Here is a 20,740-nt window from a genome sequence, read left to right as displayed (position 1 = left end):
TTTGCTGGATCACATGACAGTTGCCAAGGCATCTGAGCTAAGGAGAAAGGGAAGAGGACAAGAGGATCACCTAAGCGTGCTTAACAGAAAATTGAATATTCTTCCCTCCAATGAATATTTTCTCAAGAGATCTTGACTGGCTTAGTGATGCCATTTTGATGACCATCCCTTGCTTCTCCCATAATAGGTCAAAGAATTTCTCCTCCAACTAACTTTTCTCCTTCCCTTCCTTCCTTCTTTCCTTGCTTTCTTCCTCCTCTCTCCCCTTGTCTTTTCTTTCCCTTCTTTCTCATGTTTTCTCCTTCCTTTCTCCTTTCCACCCTTCTTTATTTCCGCTCTCTCTTATCTTATTTTTTATGACCTAATAATCCCTTTATTTGGAAAACAACATTTACACATCTGGTGCTTTGATCACAGGACAAAGTTTAAAAATGGGGCGTGCTTTGCAAACGTCAGAGTTCTGCTTTGGGTGGTCATTTCATCTTCCACTTTCATGTTTTTCTTGTGAAAGGTCCCGGCTTCCACGCCTCGGTTTAAGCTGAGGCTTGTCCCACAGCTGGTGCACTTTGTTGTCGTCAGCGTTTACGTGAACCAGGCGGGGCTGGAATAAGTGGTGTGTGATTGGCCATTCAGTAATTGTATGCTAATTAACGTGTCAGCTTGAACTGTTTCAAAAATGCTGGAGGATTCAAAACGCTTTGTCAAGCTTTGAGAGTGAAAAGGTTTTGAGAAAACTCAGGCCAATATATGTGTGGGTAAAATAGCACAGTTGGAAAAAGTCACCATCACTATGGTATGTGTGGGTTTCGTGCGCTTCGGAAAAACCCCCACCCCCAGGTTAAGACTATACTTTCAGGGATCATTTCTATAGTTTGTCACGTGAGAGAAGTTCCTCTGACCGGGTAGAGCATCCTTTCCTGAGCATGAAGCTGGCTTTTGGCATTGCTTTTGCTGCTGCCACCAGCCATTGATGATTGCTCTTCTCTTCCACTGGGAGAGGATGCAGTCTGAGTGGCTTTTCTCATAGCTCTGGGGGTGGAAGTCCCAGATGGAGGTGTTGGCAGATTTGGTTTCTCTCAATGTTCCTCTCTTCTTGTTGCCTCTTCACATGGCTATCCCTCTGTGCTTGTGGGTCCCTGATATCTCTCCCTGTTCTTATTAAGGACCCAGTCAGATTGGCTTAGCAATTAACTGCCTCATTGAAGCAGAATCTCTAAATACGGTTACATTCTGAAGTGCTGGGGTTGGGAGTTTAACATTTGAATTTTGGGGACACACAATTCAGACTGTAACCCATGGGACACACACAGCTGCAGGATCTCTTATCTTTTAATAATCCTATCCAATGATAGACAAACATGGTAATTGAACGTACCTTTGCTACACCTCCCATGGGCTAATCAGCGTGATATGCAAATTAACCACCAACAAAGATGGCGGCTAATTTGCATACTGCAGGCAGGGTGGGACAGCGCCATCCTGCCAGCCCCACCGCCATATGGGTCTGATATCTATGACCCGGGTCAGCTGGGCGAGGCAGCAGCGATTGGTTGGCCCGCCCGGGTGTCCCCTGTGCGACCCAACCCAGGGCAGCGCCCCAACCCCCGGATCGGCCCTGCCGTGTGTGTGACCCGGGGAGGCAGGGCAGGCACCAAGGGATCGGGCCTGCCATTTGCCACCCGGGGAGCGGGCCTAAGCCAGCAGGTGGTTATCTCCCGAGGGGTCCCAGACTGTGAGAGGGTACAAGGGGGGCTGAGGGGCACCCCCCTCCGCGCCAGTGCACAAATTTTTGTGCATCGGGCCTCTAGTTTATAATAATTTGGACAATTCCAAATACTTTTATTTGCAACTTAGGTGGCAGATCTTCATTAATTTTTTTTCAATTAATTTGAGGATTAGTTATGGAAAGTTTTAGCCATTTTAAGCCCTTCCTTGCTGAATGGCTTTTATCTAGTTGGGATGGGTTTTCTATGAGACAAATGAAGTAAAAGTCATGCTGGCATATCTGTTGAGTCATACAGCTTTGTTGAAATCATATGCATCATTTTGGAAATGACATTAGAAGAATTGGTTAACAACAAAGTAGCAATATTATTTTCATTTCAGAATTCTAATCTTCATGACATTACAGTATCCATTACAGAAAATGTTGTAGTGCAGAATTAGTGAATGGGAACTCATTGTTCAGTTGTGTGTAAATAAAGAAAAAGGGCATTTTATGAGAAATCGTGTTCCATCTATTAGTATGATTCAGTGCCTGTCGGTCTGAAAGAGAATCAATCAAGCTTAAACTGAATCAGATTTGGGAAAAATAAGATGTGAATAAACAGAATATGATTGTCCCTTTTTCTGCTTTAGGCAGCTGAGTTACCTGTACTTTGCTGGTCTGATGATCTTCAAGACTTTGGCAAAAACCTTGTAGGCTACTAAAGTGGTTGATATATTGACAGTTACAAAACAGTTTGGGTTTTTCAAAGAACTAATTTATTTTAGTTCAGAATTACCCACAAGTATTAACTTTAGAAAACTATGCATGTGTAGAAGATAGATGAAAGAATTACTACCAAAAAATACAGCCAACACTTTAAGACATAAGACTTCATTAAGATTTCTTAGCCTACAAAATCTATATGTCATATTCAGAGGAATTCCATTAAAATAATTTCCTTTACCCAATTATTGTCATTGGTCCAGTCCAATATTAAGTAGACGTTCAATAAATATCTGCTATTTTAATGATGATGGAAATAATGATCTGGTTTATGAATGATTCCCCAACTGAGATGTTTTTGGTTCAGACTGTGGGGCTGGTTCTATATGATTCTTATCTTTCCATTTCCTGAATCCTCTTTGCCACATGTGCTGAGAAACTTCTGACAATGCTCATAGTTGCTGCCAGTCAACTGACGAGTGGAGGCAGTGGTCTGTCCAGTTTGCTTACATTCATGTGGACAGACCAGTGGTTGAGGGCAAAATAGAAACTGGAGGGTTTTTTAACTAATGGGAGCACTCATAACGTGTTGATACACACATTTTTTTCAATGGCTCCTGTCAAAGAAGTGACCTCAAGTAAGAGTCCTAGTCATCTATGTTTATTCTTAACTAACCAACCACTCACATAACATTTGCTATTTGATTAAACTTGATGGTAGGGCCCCAAACAAAGGATCTAGAAAAATTTGACATGCCCCCACCCTCCCCCACCATGAACCGGAAAGACCATCATCGACTGCATGACTTGGGTTTCAGTGCACTCACCCTCACAGGCTCAAACTAAGTTTTGGTCCTTAACCGTGTTCTTAACGAGGTCAGGCCAGAAAAGTCAGTTAACCAGTATCTCTGTGAAATCTATCCTGAGGAAATAAACTGAAACACTGATAAGGATTCATATACATCAAGTAATTACTCATAAAAGTAGAAAATGGAAAAATCTGGAGTTTAATTAATAGTAAGTATCCATGTTAATTTCTACTAATGTTCTTTTCCTTATTCCAAGATTGAATCCATGATACCACTTTGCATTTTATGAATTTTTTATATTGAGCTGGGTTTGAACGTTTAATATCACAGTTTCTACTCATACCCTGCAGAAAATAAACAACAAAACCTATTTTTCATTCGATTATTCAGATAATAATTGTGCGTTTGGCTTCAGCCTTCATCAGTGTTTTGGCCCAACAATGACTTGAATATTGAGTTTATTAGAAATGTCCTGAAATATTACCAAGTGATAGGTATCCTGAATGTGTGAAGACCATTACATAGAACTAACTCTTGTATTGTTTATAGTATATGGTACAAAGCCTTTGTTATATACTATATATCCATTAAGCCCTTAATATTCATAATTCTTTCTGTGTGTCCCATGACTATAACTTTATGTTCAAGCTTTGGTTTTTATGTTCCTCTACCCTCCCACAAGAGCAATGAGATAAAAACAAAGCAACAGACTTCGTTCTTATTCTTATTCCTTAGAACAGAATATATAGAGAGATCAATCAGTTGCCTTCCGTATGTGCCCCGACCAGGGATTGAACCCAAAACCCAGGTATGACCGGGAATCAAACCTCCAACCTTTGGGTGCACAGGACTATGCTCAACCAACTGAGCCGCTCTGGCAGGGCTGAAGCAATGCAGTTTTAAGGTAAAAAACATGACAGGGATGTCCCTGTGACCTGCAAGAGGTGCTTTTAGTATAAATTGGATATATCTGTTGGGTATTTGATCCTAAGGCGTTCTAGTTGCCAGTAATTAGTAATGGTGATGTTAACTGTAGCCTTAGTTATGCAATCACTTCTCAAGAATGTTAGTCCTGAAAAGATTCACTGAGGTCTATTAATCCTACAAGAGAGGAAAAACTTAGTACACAAACAATGGATTTTAGTGTTATTTACTTACCGCTAGTGAAGAGCGCCGCCTGCGATGTCCACATGATGGGATATAGTGCCACCGATACTATTACAATCAGAATGATTGTAAACCCAATAAAGCAAGTACCAAATTGTTCCTCCTATAATATGTAAGAATCAAGTATGTCCACAGAGCTAGAAGACATCCTAGGAAAGTTAATTTGTTATAGGTGGAGATAAAAAGATTTTTAATTTTGAGAATGGATTTTACCATATTTGTGTGGTTAATTTTTAAAAAATCTATTTGATGTGCAAATTAGGCCTCGATCATGCCATTTTCATCCCACCCTCTTCTCCCTGATGACACTTTTCTTATCCAATGAGCTTTGAGAATTCAACTAATACATAATTACCACCCCTCCTCCTCCAGCCCCGCAACCCCCACCTACCCCTTCACAAGACAGAGTCTCTTGTAAAGCAAACAAGAATCTCCTTGGCTTCTGATGTCTAAACAGTGCATTCCTGGGTCCTCACATTTTCTGGTCATGTGGTCAGTGAATGTGTCTTTGCTTAATCAACCCCACACTGTTTTCACGGCGTCTGACTGTCTTAGGGCATGTGCACAGGGGAGCCCACTGATCAGGAAAGCACTGAACACTGTGACAGTTTCACAGACACAGAGTATTCCTGGGAAGAATGCCTGGAAAGGACCCTAAGGGCACTGGTCCTTCTTTTTCCCTCCTCCTCTCCCAAGCTGGCCTGAGTGAAGAGCTGGTTTGGATTTTCAGTCTGCTTTTGCTGGGAAACCCGGGCAAAGCTGACCCCTCTAGCAGTCTTGCCAAGAGCTCCCAGCTCCCCGTGTAGAGAAAGCAGAGGCCCAGGACCCACCATGATCTTTCCCAGGGTCTCCACCCAATTTACTTTTTACTCTGCCGATAGAAGGCAGTGAGACTTTCAGAGCTTCTGTGCTCTTTTAAAGGAGCTATTTTTTGTCACTAGTTATTGGTCCTCAGGTCTGGCCTTTGGTGAAGCTCAAGCCATCAGCACAGGGAGGGTGGCTCCCTGGGGCTGAGGGGGCGGGGAAGCGGGTACTGGCTGGATCAGAGGAGTCAGAAGGGCAGCCAGTCCCTGGAGGAGAACCCACAGGCCCTGCCTGCCAGGAAGGCTGCTGGGAGCCGCCTTTGATTGCACACTGGTGTGGACACCGTCTCAATAGCTCTTGAAGTCTGGACTCTGCAGGGGGCACAAACTAAACAGGATGTGTGTGTGTTCTGAGCCCTGCGGGGGTGGGGGGGTGGGGGGGGTCGGTGTCTGGGAGACACTCCAGATGACCGCGAGCACTTCAGAACCGGGGAGGGAATAGGGCCCCAGGCTCTCAACCCCACCATCTTTGCTGTCATTTAATTCGGATGTAACTGAAAAATATAAATAAACCATTTTCTCCATCATACAAACAAGGAAGCAGTTCATGAGTATTTTTGGCAGCATGGCGTTCCCTTCAAGAAAAAGGAGAAAATGAAACTGAAAAACAAACTACACTCTCTCCTCCAATGCAGAGGGAAAATGAAATGTGAGGAGAGAGTAATATTCACCTGAACAGTGAGTGATGAAGCACCTTGACCTCTGGTGGGACAGCAGTTCTGGACAAGGAATTGCTACCACGGTCTTGTGTCTCGCCTGTGACTCCTGACTGTGGGTGCTGCTCTCCTGGCACATTTTAAAGTGGCCAGGAGGAGGCTGTGAATGGGAAGCTTCATCTCAGTCCAGCTCCATGACTGGGGAGCCTTCTCTCTGGCAAAGCTAGCACTGTAGCTCTTCAGCCTGTCCCATCTTAAAGTGCCCCAGGCCCACCACAGCCTCCCTCCACCACCCCCCGTTCTCCTGCTCCTCCTTCCCCAGAATTGCCTATCACAGTTTCCATTACAGACATGATTTCCACTGGGTGCTCCGGACGGAAAACCATCTCCCCACCCCTTCCCATGCTTTACTAAGAGTGCTTATTGCCTAATTGGAAGAACTTCAAGCAAGGCAACTACAAAAATGGTCTAATTCAGGGTTTCTTAAGCTAAGCACCATTGACATTTTGGGTCTTTGTGGCTGAATAATTCTCAATGCCAGCAGAAACCTCTCCCTCCCAGAGTGACACCAAAAATGTCTCCAGATGTTGCCAGTTGTACCCTGGGGAGAGCTGGAAGGTGGTGGGGGGGAGGAGAGGGAGTACAGCTATCAACATCTGGAGACATTTTTGGTGTCAGTTGCGAACCATTAATAGGTCTAATCTGTGAAACTTCAGGCTCGGTAACTAGGTTAATTTTGAGGGAGATTTGTGAAGTCAGAACAGATACTTGTCTTTCATGTGTGATAACAGGGAGACTGATATTTATTGTTATTAAGTCCAGGCAGGCAGGAAGCACAGACTGGCCTAAAGAGTCTGTACCCACGAGGAAGGCAGTTCGATGAAAGGCTGTCTGCCCTTCAGAAGGGTCTGCGCATGTGAAGGGACCATGAAGATGGGCGGGGTTAAGGAAGATGGAGAACATGGGTGCGAGCCAGGAAGCTGGTGGACAGTTGTGTGATATGCAGTGTAATTTCTCCCCACAACTATCAAGACCCCAGTCAAGTTACTAAGCTCTCAAAACCACATTGTAAGTGGGTGTGGGAAATTACAGTGTGTGCCGCTAGTTCAAGATCAACCTGAGGAAGCACTTATGGACCTGCAGCAGAGATGAGAGGCCCAGGAGGTAGGAAGATGGGAAGGTCACAGGAATCATGGAAAAGGTAAAAGCTTGCACAAACTGTGGTTTTGGAAGTTTGGGCCAAGTTTACCAAAACTGGTGAGAAAGATCAGGAGCCCAAATAACAAATAATTTCTTCTTGGCCTCAGCATCCTTTCTATCAGTAGGTTATGCAAGGAAGCAGTGTGTACAACGGAGTGCACACACCCCTGATGGCAGGTAGAGGACTTTTTTGGCTTTTGTTAATCCTCACCTGAGAATATTTTTCCATTGATTTTTAGAGAGAGTGGAATGGAGGGGAGAGACAGAGAGAGAGCAACCTTGATGTGAGAGAGATACGTGCCCTGCGCTGGGGATTGAGCCTGCAGCCCAGGTGCACATCCTTGACTGGGATCGAACCCCGGACCTTACAGTCTGCGGGCTGACACTGTATCCACCGAGCCAAACCGGCTAGGGCAAGAACTTTTGTTCTAGAAGCAAGGCAAGTGACTGAAGCCCTAGGCTAGGTGTCCCCAGTCTCGAGATTATTAGGATATGGGCTTCATAACTTCTGTTCTTATACCTTCCCCAAATCTGTGGCAAGATCTCATCATCTCTGTTCTCTTTCAATTACATTCTTATTATAAACTAGAAGCCCGGTGCACAAAAATTTGTGCACTGACGGGGGGGCAGGGTGTCCCTCAGCCCAACTTGTGCCCTCTCACAGTCTGGGACCCCTCGAGAGATAACCACCTGCTGGCTTAGGCCTGCTCCCCTGGTGGCAGATGGCATGCCCAATCCTGTGGTGTCTGCCCCATCTCCCCCAGTTGCAGATGGCAGGCCCGGATCCCGAGCTGGGTTGGGCGGCTGCTCAGATAGTGCAGCCTCCCGCCCCGCCTGCCCTGTCCCACACAGGACAGGCCCGGATCCCTCGCTGGGGCAGGATTGCGCTGCTGCCTGCCCCGCCCGCCCCGCCCCTCACAAGGTAGGTCCAGATCCCGCGCTGGAGCGGGCAGCGGCTCGGGATCCCGCTGCCGCCAGCCCCAGGTGGGGTGGCGCAGCGGGATTTGCCTGCAGTATGCAAATTAGCCACCATCTTTGTTGGCGGTTAATTTGCTTATCACGCTGATTAGCCAATGGGAGGCGTAGCGAAGGTTTGGTCAATTACCATGTTTGTCTATTATTAGATAGGATGGGTGTTGCAGATACTTTTTGGGGTGTTTGCCCAGCTCCCATGTCCCCCCAACTCTCTAGACCTGCTCCTAGCTGCCATGTTCTTACCATATCATGCCCTCACCCCTGTCCCTGGCCTGGGCCCCAGCTGATTGAATCAATAAAATGATCTCTTTAGAAATTGAAATTAGCATTTGAATTCAGTTAGTCTGTCTGGGCATGTGCTGGCACTGAGACACCCACAAATTTTTGGGAGATGAGAAAGTGATTTTCTTTTCTTTTCTTTTTTAAATCCTCACCTGAGGATATTTTTTTCCATTGATTTCTAGAGAGAGTGGAAGGAAGGGAGAAGGGGGAGAGAAAGAGAGATAAACATCAACTTGAGAGAGACACTTCGATTGGTTGTCTCCTACACTTGTCCCTACCAGGACTGGGGAACCTACAGCTTGACAGGGAATTAAATCCACGACCCTTTGGCCCAAGGACCAATGCTCTAACCACAGAGCAAAACCGCCCAGGGCAAGGGAGTCATTTTCCATCCTGCCGACACGGAAGCAGGGAGAAACAGCCTTCAGAATGGAGAAGGCTGAAAGACATGAAGAAGGGGACAGAGAAGGGGCTCCTGCTGGAGCACAAGTTTAGATCTGTAAGAAGTCTTGTTTCCTTTGGGTTTGTGACAGACTCTAGAACAGGGGTGGGCAAACTTTTTGACTCGAGGGCCACAATGGGTTCTTAAACTGGACCGGAGGGCCGGAACAAAAGCATGGATGGAGTGTTTGTGTGAACTAATATAAATTCAAAGTAAACATCATTACATAAAAGGGTACGGTCTTTTCTTTTTTTAGTTTTATTCATTTCAAACAGGCCGTAGTTTGCCCACGGCTGATATAGAATCTTTTTTTAAAAAATTAAATCTTTATTGTTCAGATTATTACATTTGTTCCTCTTTTTTTCCCCCCATAACTCCCTTCCACCCAGTTCCCACCCCACCCTCCTCCCTCAGTCCCCACTCACTGTCCTCATCCATAGGTGTACGATTTTTGTCCAGTCTCTTACCGCATTCCCCACGCCCCTTTCCCCCCCCAAAATAGTCAGTCCACTCCCTTTCTATGCCCCTGATTCTATTATATTCACCAGTTCATTCTGTTCATCAGATTATTCACTTGATTTTCAGATTCACTTGTTGATAGATGTGTATTTGTTGTTCATAATTTGTATCTTTACCTTTTTCTTCTTCTTCCTCTTCTTAAAGGATACCTTTCAGCATTTCATATAATACTGGTTTAGTGGTGATGAACCAGTTTTTTGTTATCTGTGAAGCTCTTTATCTGACCTTCACTTCTGAATGATAGCTTTGCTGGATAAAGTAATCTTGGTTGTAGGTTCTTGGTATTCATCACTTTGAATATTTCTTGCCACTCCCTTCTGGCCTGCAAAGTTTCTGTTGAGAAATCAGCTGACAGTCATATGGGTACTCCCTTGTAGGTAACTGACTTTCTTTCTCTTGCTGCTGTTAGGATACTCTCTTTGTCTTTTGCTCTTGGCATTTTAATTATGATGTGTCTTGGTGTGGTCCTCTTTGGATTCCTTTTGTTTGGGGTTCTCTGCCCTTCCTGGACTTGTAAGTCTATTTCTTTCACCAGGTAGGGGAAGTTTTCTGTCATTATTTCTTCAAATAGGTTTTCAATATCTTGCTCTCTCTCTTCTTCTGGCACCCCTATAATTCGGATGTTGGTATGCTTGAAGCTGTCCCAGAGGCTCCTTACACTATCTTTGTATTTTTGGATTCTTTTTTCATTTTGAGGCGAACGTGATAACCACTACACTACGGAAACAACTCTTTTTTCATTTTGCTTTTCTGGTTGGGTGTTTTTTGCTTCTTCATGTTTCAAATCGTTGACTTGATTCTTATAATCCTCTAGTCTGCTGTTGGGAGTCTGTATAATATTCTTTATTTCAGTCAGTGCATGCTTAATTTCTAGTTGGTTCTTTATCATAACATCAAGGGTCTCATTAGATTTCTTGTAGATCTCATTAAGCTTATTGGCACTTTCTAGAAAATTATTGAAAAACCTTAAAAGTGTGGTTTTGAACTCTATATCCAGTAGTTTGCTTTCCTCCATTTCTGTCATTTGTGTCCTTTTTCTTTGTCTCCGCATTTTTTATGCTTCTCTGTGTTGATACAGTGGCTTTCTGTGCTAAGTGTCCTCTAGGGCCCAGTGGTTCAGCCTCCCCAGTTACCTGAGGAGGACACTCTTGGTGCACCCCCTTGTGGTCTTTGTGCACAGTCTTGTAGTTAAGCCTTGATTGTTGTAGGTATCACTGGGAGAAATTGGCCTCCAGGCCAGTTGGCTGTGAGAATCAGCTGTGTCTGCAGTGGGAGAACTTCTGTGCTGGAGACACCCCTCTGGGGCAAGACTTGCTTCAATGGGGCTTTGGTGCTCACTGAGTCTGCCCCCTGAGTGTGTCCTTTATGTTTCCATGGAGCTGCAAACTGGATGGTCCCACTCTGACCTTTGGGCTGCCTGGCTCCTGGATCTCTAGGGAGGTGCTAATCTAGCCTTTGCCTGAGGCTATCCAGCAAAAGTCTCCCTGCAGGGCTTGGGCGGGGCAGGTCCCACGGGATCAACAGGGCGGGGCTAGCAGTTATGGCTGCTCTCAGTCCTGCCCTCAGAGGCTTTGCTTCTCAATGTCCCGGTAATCGCTGCAAGCCCCTCAGAGAGAAAGCTGCCCTTGAGTTCCAACCAATGCCAGACAGTTGTATTTTTGAAGTGGTTGTGCGAGGCAGCAATCTCTGGTGTTTACCTATGCTGCCATCTTGGTTTTCCCTCTAGAATCTTTTGATAAATTCCTCTTCTATCTTGAGCTGTCTAGAGTAGACAGAGACCAATCTAGAGAATTTAAGACCATAAGGTAAAGTAATTCCTGTTTCTAACTAGTTTTATTTTTATTTTTAATCCTCACCCAAGGATATGTTTTCATGAGAGGGAAAGACAGAGAGAAATATCGATGTGAGAGAGACACATTGATTGGTTGCCTCCTGCACACTTCCCAACCAGGGCCTGCAACCAAGATACGTACCCTTGACCAGAATCAAACCCAGGACCTTTCGGTCTGCAGGCTGACGCTCTATCCATTGAGCCAAACCAGCTAAGGCTCTACCTAGTTTTATGATTGGTGATAGTTGTCTTCCCAGGAAAATATAGAGAGGTGACCCAGCTTCCTCAATAGAAATATCTTAAATTTCTAGTTGACTGGCCTTTTTTATTTTATTTCACCCCTAGAAAAACTAAGAACTATTTTCAAAATCTTTAGGTTCATATTGCTACTTGAAGAATTTAAAAAATATATTTTTATTGATTTTAGAGAGGAAGGAAGAGGGAAAGAGAGAAAGATCAATGATGAGAAAGAATCATTGATTGGCTGCCTCCTGCATGTACCCCACTGGGGATTGGGCCCGGAATCCATGCACGTACCCTGACCAAAAATCAAACCTGACCTCCTGGTTTATAGGTTGGCACAACCACTGAGCCACATGGGGCTGGCTTGAAGAATTTTTAAGTGCTTTGAAATTTCTGGAACAAGGGTGCTCTGTTAGCCCTTGATAACTGAACAGTCATCACTTAGTTAAAATCTGGAAAATATAGTGAGTCCCTCAGATAGAAACCCAGTTATATTGGTTTATAGTTATGTGGTTTATTGGCTTAAATAGTTATGTTTATTTTAAAAATAGGACACTAGTCTCCCTTTGAGGACCTTTTACACTCTTCCCTACTAGATATCACTTCAATAATAGTAAGTTGATGAGTTCTTAAAGCTTATTCCTCTCAGGACAAAGTTGAATTTTAAATGTCAGAAAAGCACCTTATAGTCATGTTATCCTTGGACCAGAGATACTCTCAGGCTACTTAATTAAAAAATATAGAAGTGATTGACCAGCTAGCATGGCTTGGTGGGTGAACATCAACCTGTGAACCAGGAGATCACAATCTGATTCCCAGTTGGGGCACATACCCTGGGTTGCAGGCTTGATCCCCAGTGCGGGATGTGTGGGAGGCAGCCGATCAATGATTCTCTCTCATCATTAATGTTTCTATCTCTCTCTCCCTCTTTCTTCCTCTCTGAAATCAATTAAAAAATATATTTTAAATAGAAGTGATTATTGTTAAAACGGTACCCAGATCTGATAAATAGTAATGATTGTTTCAACCTTACAACGCAGTCCCAACATGGGTGAGCCAGAGCTGGAAATCAAGTGTTCTGATTTGTGGCCCAGTGACGTCTCCCTCTGATTAGACCTTTCTTTGTGTTTGAGATGTCTTGATGAAATAGGCCTGAGGTGTTTTGATGGTGGTAATTTACCTTCTTCTGTAGACAGCATGATACATATTTTGGTTTCAAGGACATAAAAGTTAGAAGGTTCGACCAGATCTTTAGTTGAGAACAAGCTGTTGCTTTCCTTAAAGTAATAAGATTACAGTCAAAGGGTTTTAATTTCTGAGTCACTAACCCATCAGGCCTGGGAAGGTGAGGGAAGGGACAGGGCTGGCCCCGGGCTATGATGTCCTTCGTTCCTTCCTCTGATTCATAGGTTGCCATGAGCTGTTTCTACCTCTGTGTGAGCTTCCTGAGAACTAACACTCACTGGGCTCTTTCCAGTCAGGTTCCTGGCCTCCAGTCTTTACAGAGACCACACTGATAAAGATTTCTAAAATCTTACTTGGTCACTGCCAAACTCAAAGATGTAGGGGGGTGTCTTAAAGTGGCCGAATGCCCTGAAGGTCTGGGCACTGTCCTAAACTTGAGCTGAATATGATGGAGTGGGCTGCTGAGTGCACTGAGCACACGCAGCCTCCTTCCTCCTTAGGCCCCACTGGACTGGCAGAAAAACAAGCAAGGAGAATTAATCCGTAACGGCAAAGAGAATGGAACATAGGATGACAGATGATCTCTGAAGTTGGAAAGGGGATGGAAGGTGTGGGTGTGTGGGAAGGGCAGAGGAGGGTGACAGTGAAGGCTGGTGTCATCTTGCTGAAGGAACCCTAGAGAGACACTGAGATGTGGGGTGTTAACTGTAACTGGGGTGTAATTGTGAACAAGCTTCCAGCAACTGCCCTGCCCCCTACACACACATAGCGGACAGGTTCCCAGCAGGCAGACACCAGAGGGCGCTTCATCAAACACCTTGAATCAATAGCCTGGGTTGGGCTACAGCTTCTAGCATGCGTCTGAGGCCCCAGAGTAAAACCTTCCCTATTTGGGCTCGGGATGGGGCATGTCAAGGTATATTTATCCATCCTAAATAAAGCACAAACCCCATCTGCAGACACAGGATTTGCAGCTTCCCTTTCCATTCAGAGGAGCCCATGGCAAACCCACAATAACTCATCAGAATGAACCACGGATTCTTAACATTCTCAGACTTCCAAGTATCCCCAGACTTTCAGAAGAAAATCAGCAACATAGGGAGGAAACACCTAAGTTAGAAAACAAACACAAAAATAAATTAAAAGTCTAATTATTGTCCTCAGGAAGATTCAAGAAACTATTGCATAGCTGTAAGTTAAGAACCGGAAGATATTTACAAACAGGCAGAGAACAAGAAAGATATTAAAAATGTGATTGCTGAATTTAAAGTACCACAGGATAGATGGAGGCTGGAGCCAAAAGTATCTTTAGAACATAACGCCAAAAAATGGAGGACTATACAAGGAGAGAGAAGAGATATAGGTAATCAACTGGGGAGTAAAATGCCTGACCACTATGAGTTCTAGAGAAAAAAGAAGGATAAGCAATCATTAAGACATAACAGGAGAATTTCCCAGAACGGAAGACGTGACTCATGAGACAATCCCATTGAGGGCTGAGGCTGTTGGGTGTCGTGAGCACATGGAGACCTGGCCGCAGGGACTCAGAACATCTGAATGGGAGCCCTCTGAAAGCTCCAGGAAGAAAAGGCCAGGTCACCTGCGAGCATCTAGAACCAGACCATTCCAGACCTGTCAGCAGCATTTTAGAAGACACTGGAGCACGTGAGACTTCACATGTAGAAGGGCAGGGTGAGAATGACATTTCCTCCCTTCTCTTTTGGGGGAAAAAAAGGAGAAAAAGAAAGAGAAACACACTATAGCTCCAGCAAAACAGGAGACAGTGTGAGTCTCAATTGCAGTAGGCGGGAAGGTGGTTCACAGGAACACCAGCCTGAAGACCCTAAGAGGCTGTAGGTCACAAGCCTTCAGAGTAAGTGTCACATCCTCAGAGGCAAACAGTGTGGGCCTCAAGCCTTGCTTGACATGAAGGAGGAGAGATAGTACCACTGGACAAGACGCACCTTCAGGAAGCAGCACGTTGCCTGCACTGCTCATGGGGGCAGAGCGGGCAATCACTCATGCCCACCCTGGTCTTGAGAGGAGTTGTGTCAGCAGGACTGGGTCGTAGCCCCCCATGGAACTTCCTATAATTAGCTGATCAGGAGCACTCACCACACTTGAAAATGACTCATAATCAGAAACAAGCCAGCACAGGATTTATACAAAGATAGAGCAAGAATAAAAAGTATAGAACAAAGGGAAAGGAATGAGTAAAATACACTGTAGAAGAAGCAGAAGACTGTGACATGAAGGGAATGAAAACCGTGACCAAACATCTCCTGTAACAAAAATGTCGCCCTTCCAAACTAAGAAACACATACATAGTCAATGAAAGAACACAGTCATTTTTTTAAAAGGAGAAGCAATTATAATTAAAACTATAACATGAAATATGATGACAAACTAAGACCAACTTGTTGTTCCTATCAATGAATGTCCATAAATAAGCTCAACTCACCTGTTAAAATAAACACGAGGCTGAAGCACAAAGGAGAACACAGCTTTAGGCTATGTAAAAGCCTAAAACAGAGGTGTATGGAGGGCTCACAGTGAAAGGATGGGCAAAGCCATGCCAGGCAAATGATCCTCACAAAATGTCAACATGTGGTGCGTATTATTTTTTTAACTAGACAGGATAAAGCATCAAAAACAGCTACAACAATATCTCAGAAAAAGGACTCATGGTAGTGGGGGAAGTGCTGGTAGATAAATCAATGAACAAATTAGAAAGCCCAGAAATTCACTCATGCTTATTCAGGAATCTATTGAGAAAAATGACATTTCAAATCATCAGGGAAAGGATTAATCTACATGTGATCTTGAAACAACTAAATAGGCATCTGAAAAATTAACTTCAATTCTTACCTTGCACCTTATGCCAAAATAAATTCTAGATCAATCAGCATTTAACTGGAGAAAATAAAAGCATGAGAGTAGTAAAAGAAAATAGGAATGATTTTATTTTATTTAAAAAATAAATTACCTTATTTTTTTTTTATTGATATGTTTTTATTGACTCCAGAGAGAGGAAGGGAGAGGGAGAGAGGGAGAGAAACATCCATGATAAGAGAGAATCCCCTCTACAGGGGATTGAGCCTGTAACCTGGGCATGTGCCCTGACTGGGAATTGAACCAGGACCTTCTGGTTCATGGGTCAACACTCAAACACTGAGCCACACCAGCCGAGCACTGTGAGTGATTTTAAAAATAATGAGAGGGGAAGGTCTTTCTAAGTGTGACACAAAACTTTAGAAGATAAAATAAAAGATTAATAAAAATAATCCTAAATAATAAAATGCTAATATGCAAATCGGCCAAACAGCAGAACGACTGGTCGCTATGATACCCACTGACCACCAGGAGTCAGACACTCAATGCAGGAGCTGCCCCCTGGTGGTCAGTGCATTCCCACAGGGGGAGCGCCTCTCAGCCAGAAGCTGGGCATGGCTGGCGAGCTCAGTGATGGTGGGAGCCTCACCTGCCTTCGCGGCATTTGGACATCCCCCGAGGACTCCCAGACTGCGAGAGGCCGCAGGCTGGGCTGAGGGACTGCCCCCCAAGTGCACAAATTTTATGCACCGGCCTCTAGTTTAAAAATAAAATAAAAGATTAATACATTTTATTACATAAAGACAGAATATCTCCTCAACCAAAAAAATGTAAACACAATTCAAAATAACCAAACTGAGGTCAATATTTGCAAACTTTAATCATAGACAAAGCTAAATTTCTTTATTAAATAAGGAGTATCAACAAATTAATACAAAGACCACAGATGTAGCAGAAAAATGAGCAATAAAGATGAATAGATATTTCAGAGCAAAAGAAACAAATTGGCCTTAAGTTATGAAAGGATGCATGATACTAAGAAATGCAAATTTGCATTACACGGAGCTCTCTGGTGGAGTTTGCACAACGTCCACCAAAATTCATTCCCCCCTTTTTTCTTGGACATATGGCTAAATGCATCTGCATCTCCCCCTTGCAGTTGGCAGTGGTCATACGTTAACTCCTAGCCAGGGAAATGGGAGTGGGAGAGACATGTGCTATTTCTAGGGTTAGGCCTTTGAATCATAGATTTGTTTCCTCCACCCTTTCCTTGGGTGGGGACCAGGGCTGGCCATTAAACTGTCATATCTCCACCCAAAGAACACCCAGTGGGAAGTGGTGGGTCGCTTGATTTTCAACCAACCAATGAGCTTTATTCAGCCAAATGCGGGTGGTTCTTCTAAGCGTGGGATTTACTGTAGCCTAGTGGAAAGAGCTTGTGCACTGGAGTCTGGGACCCATTTTGCACCTTTATGTGTAAGCAAAGGAGCCCCTTTGTGTGGTGATTAAGCATGAACTTGGGACAGGGGACAGGTTCAAATCATGGTTCTGCTGCTAACTGACTATGTCATCTTAGGCAGGTGCCTAAACTCTGTAAAAAAAAAAAAAAAAAAAAGAATGCTAGCAAAAACACCTATTTCATGGGATTATAGAAGAATTGAGTGACTTACTACACGCTAAGTACCTAATACAGTGCCGGCATATACAGTCAGCGATAATCAAACAAAGTACAGGCACAGTGCTGGGCCTTGATGAAGGGCAGACAGCATGACCGTTTGGGCTAATGCTGCACTAATAGTTAGTTAGAAGATTACATGCTTATGCAATGAAGATGCTATTCTTCAAAGCAGTTTTATATTCTTCAGAGCCAGTGGCACATTCTTCTGACTATTCTTAAATATGGCAAATCTTTGTCTTGGAAGGTAAATTTGAATATTATTTTTCAACACAGACCAAAGTAATTTGGAATCATTATTTAAATGGAGTGATTAAGACAGGCCAATAGCACTTACCCAAACGTTAAATGTGCCTCTTAGTTGTTGAAGCAATGCAGTGAGGCGGTTACAGCTCTGGCATTGGACTGCCCATGTTCAAACCTCAGCCCTGCCGCTGACATACAAGAACATCTGGGACAATCACTTCGTGTCTCCAAACCACGATGTCCTCATCTGTGAAATGGAGAGACAATAGTTTGAATCTCATGGGGTGAACCCAGGGTGACCAAGTGTATTGGTTTGCCCAGGGCTGAGGGTTTACTTGGATGCCAGTCCTGTGTAACCGGGTTAGTTGGCCCCCTAAAATCTAGAAGTAGAGAAGTCTTGTCAGCATCATGCTTGGTGGGTGCTCTACCAGTTAGCCTTTCCCATTTCTCACAAGTTGCTTTTAAAGACAATTCAGAAACAATGAAGTTTTTTTGTTAAAAGAAACAATGAGGTTGTGGCAGACCTCACAATGGCCATGCCTCTGAGCCTGTGTGATCCCCTTCCACACTGCCTCTGGCTGGGCCACATGACTTGGTGTGACCAATGGGACAGCAGCAGACACTTGAAAAGTGTGTGGATCTTGGGGTGTGCCACTCTTGCAGTGAGGAACCCTTTTGGCACAACATAAATGAGCCCGGTTTGCTTACCTGAGAACATGTGAGCAAATGACCAGAGACACCCCCATACCCGTCCCTGCCCCTCCCTCTGGCGCCCCACTTACCCTAGTGAGCGAGGCCCTCCTAGACCCCCAGCCCCAGCTATCGGAACCATCCCACCAGCCTTCAGAATCAGGAGAATGATGCTGGCTATTCTAAGCCACTAGGCATGTGGGGGTTTGCTATATAACTGATTGAGAGATTTTGCTTAAAAGTTAATGAATGAAGCTAAAGCTGTTTAGTGCATCAATCAAGATGTGGAAATGATTCTATGTACTGACATTAGAAAAGAACATAACATTTTATGAAATTTAGAGCTAAGAGCAAAGAAGTGAAGCATATAAAGTTCCTATTTAGCTCAAATACACAATGGTCTCTTCAAGTGTTTTTTTTATTTTGTGGGTTTTTTTTTTTTTTTCTGTTTGAATGGCTACCTCTTTCGAAGTTCCTCTTTATAAGATACAATTTCTTGTAAACGAATTCAGATTAGGTATTAGAGGCTGATTCTGTTATCTTTCTTGTGCACTTACATCTCAAAGAAGGAAGTCTACAATAAAAACACAAAGTTTTGAACAATTAATATTAGAAGTATAACTTCATCAGAGCAGGGTTCTCAACGTGCGGTCCCCAAGTGAGCATCTTGTGCCACCTCAAACGCAGTTTTAAAACTGAAGTCTGTGACCTGAGAACTCCTCCGTAGTCCCTGGCTGACTGGGACTACTGGCCACTTGGAGCTATGGCCTGACTCAAGGGAGGGGTCCCGACTCAGCCCCAGACCTGGCGAGGTTTAGGAGCCTGAATTTGACAGGGTTGCACTGGGGCCACCTTCCAGACCTCCCTTTTCACTTGGGGACATTGTCATTATTTCCAGCAGGTGGCACATGCTAATTGCCCCATCACCCTCCCACCCTTAGAAATCTGACTGAGTAAATCCATCCTTTGAGTTACTGAAATACTAGGTGTATATATATTTGCAAAGCACTTGCAGTCAAATTAATGCCATCAGCAGTGATGAAGAGAAACTTGTAATTGGCATAATTAGTACTTGAATGCAGTAATGTGTCATCAAAAATATTTTTCTTTGGCTCCATTAACACTAAGACAGATAGGTACAGATTTTTTGAGGGACAAAAATAAGAATGATATTTTAATGTTCAGCACCTGTCTACTCATTCAATTTTTGAAATGTACTGTGCTTTGTAGGATATAAGTTAATGTTGCCCAGTGCTGGTAAAAATCTATGAAATGTTTTGGACAGAGAAGAAAAATAAGATGATTTAGTGATGTGTGTGCGACTGAAAATGCAATCTCTTTCCATTTCCTAAGGAGAAAATTTGAGGCAAAGTAAAGACACTGGCCCCATAAATTTTCACAGATGCCTTAAAATAAAAAGCCCACAGTACAGGTTATTTTCTGCTACCTGACACAAGGAAATAATCCGTGTGTGTTTCCTGTCCTGGGTCTTCTCAATTGCCTTTTAAACTCAGCATTGAGGGCTGGGAAGGCGTGTGAGGAAATTCACCAACAAGGTGTTGCCATTGGATATCAACTTCCTATGTGATATCAACTTCCAAGGTGATTGCCTATAGTCTGGGGATTGGTGTCTTTTGCAAAAACAATAGAGAACAGCGGTCATGGGGCCACTCTGAGCATGACTGTGAGCTGCGGACAGCAAGCAGATGCGAGGTAGGCCCTGAGCCCCCAGATCTACCATGGGCCAACCACGGAACCTTGGTGGGTCCCAGCACCTATCAGGCCCACACCTCACAATCAGCATTGCTGAGAAATTCTGTAATTAGGTGCTCTTAATGCTCCTACCACGGTGTCTGCTGCACACTGCACCTCGGGAATCTTGGCTGCTACCATGACTTCCCAGAATTTGGGAGAAAAGTTAGCATTGGGACTAGCAGGAACATGGGCCTCTCAGAAGTTTGAATAGATGGCCTTGTAAGTCGTCCCAGTAACTTAGCCAGAAATTAAGCATTTCAATATAGCACAAGGAAGTTAAATATAGCCAGTAAGCCTGCCAGGGCCCTGGGTTGAGCAGGGCCTTGCCAATGAGCACAGATAGTCTCATAGAAGAGTCATGCTTCCAAGGGCATTATGAACATGGTTGGGAGTTTTCAAAAATGCTGTTAGTGAAAAGGCCTTTGACTATTTTGGTCTCTCTTAAGAAAGTCTCATGTTGATAATTACACAATTGTGCCTATCTATATATAGTTTTAAATGCTGGCATTTAGTTTAGAGAACAACAACAACAAAACATGAAACAGAAGTATAAGATCCTCTCAAAAAAAAAAAAAAAAAGAAGAAGAAGAAGAAGAACCAAATACTATCCTTTTGAATAGAAATTTCAAGATACTATACACCATTTTTTTGTATTTCTGATTATTTCATGGAGAAATTAAGACAGATGATGCTAATATACACTTGACAAGTGAGACTTGAGCTAGGAATGAAATGGCAATCTTAGATTCTCATTTTGAGCTGCAGCAGTTGTTCCTGCTTACTTTTCCCAACGCTCTTTCTTAAACCCACTTAAAAGGAAAAGGAAATAATCCGTGTGTGTTTCCTGTCCTGGGTCTTCTCAACTGCCTTTTAAACTCAGCATTGAGGGCTGGGAAGGCGTGTGAGGAAATTCACCAACAAGGTGTTGCCACTGGATTA

At 43.8% G+C, this 20,740-nt stretch overlaps 1 pseudogene; it reads left to right on the top strand.

The window, feature by feature from the left end:
• Positions 1-840: 840 nt before the first annotated feature.
• On the top strand, positions 841-1,016 carry LOC132228836 (small nucleolar RNA U3; annotated as a pseudogene).
• Positions 1,017-20,740: the final 19,724 nt, after the last annotated feature.

This window comes from Myotis daubentonii, chromosome 2, assembly GCF_963259705.1.
Source record: "Myotis daubentonii chromosome 2, mMyoDau2.1, whole genome shotgun sequence".
NCBI lineage: Eukaryota > Metazoa > Chordata > Mammalia > Chiroptera > Vespertilionidae > Myotis > Myotis daubentonii.
Note: the sequence above shows the minus strand (reverse complement) of the source record. Positions and strands in the feature narration are given on the sequence as shown.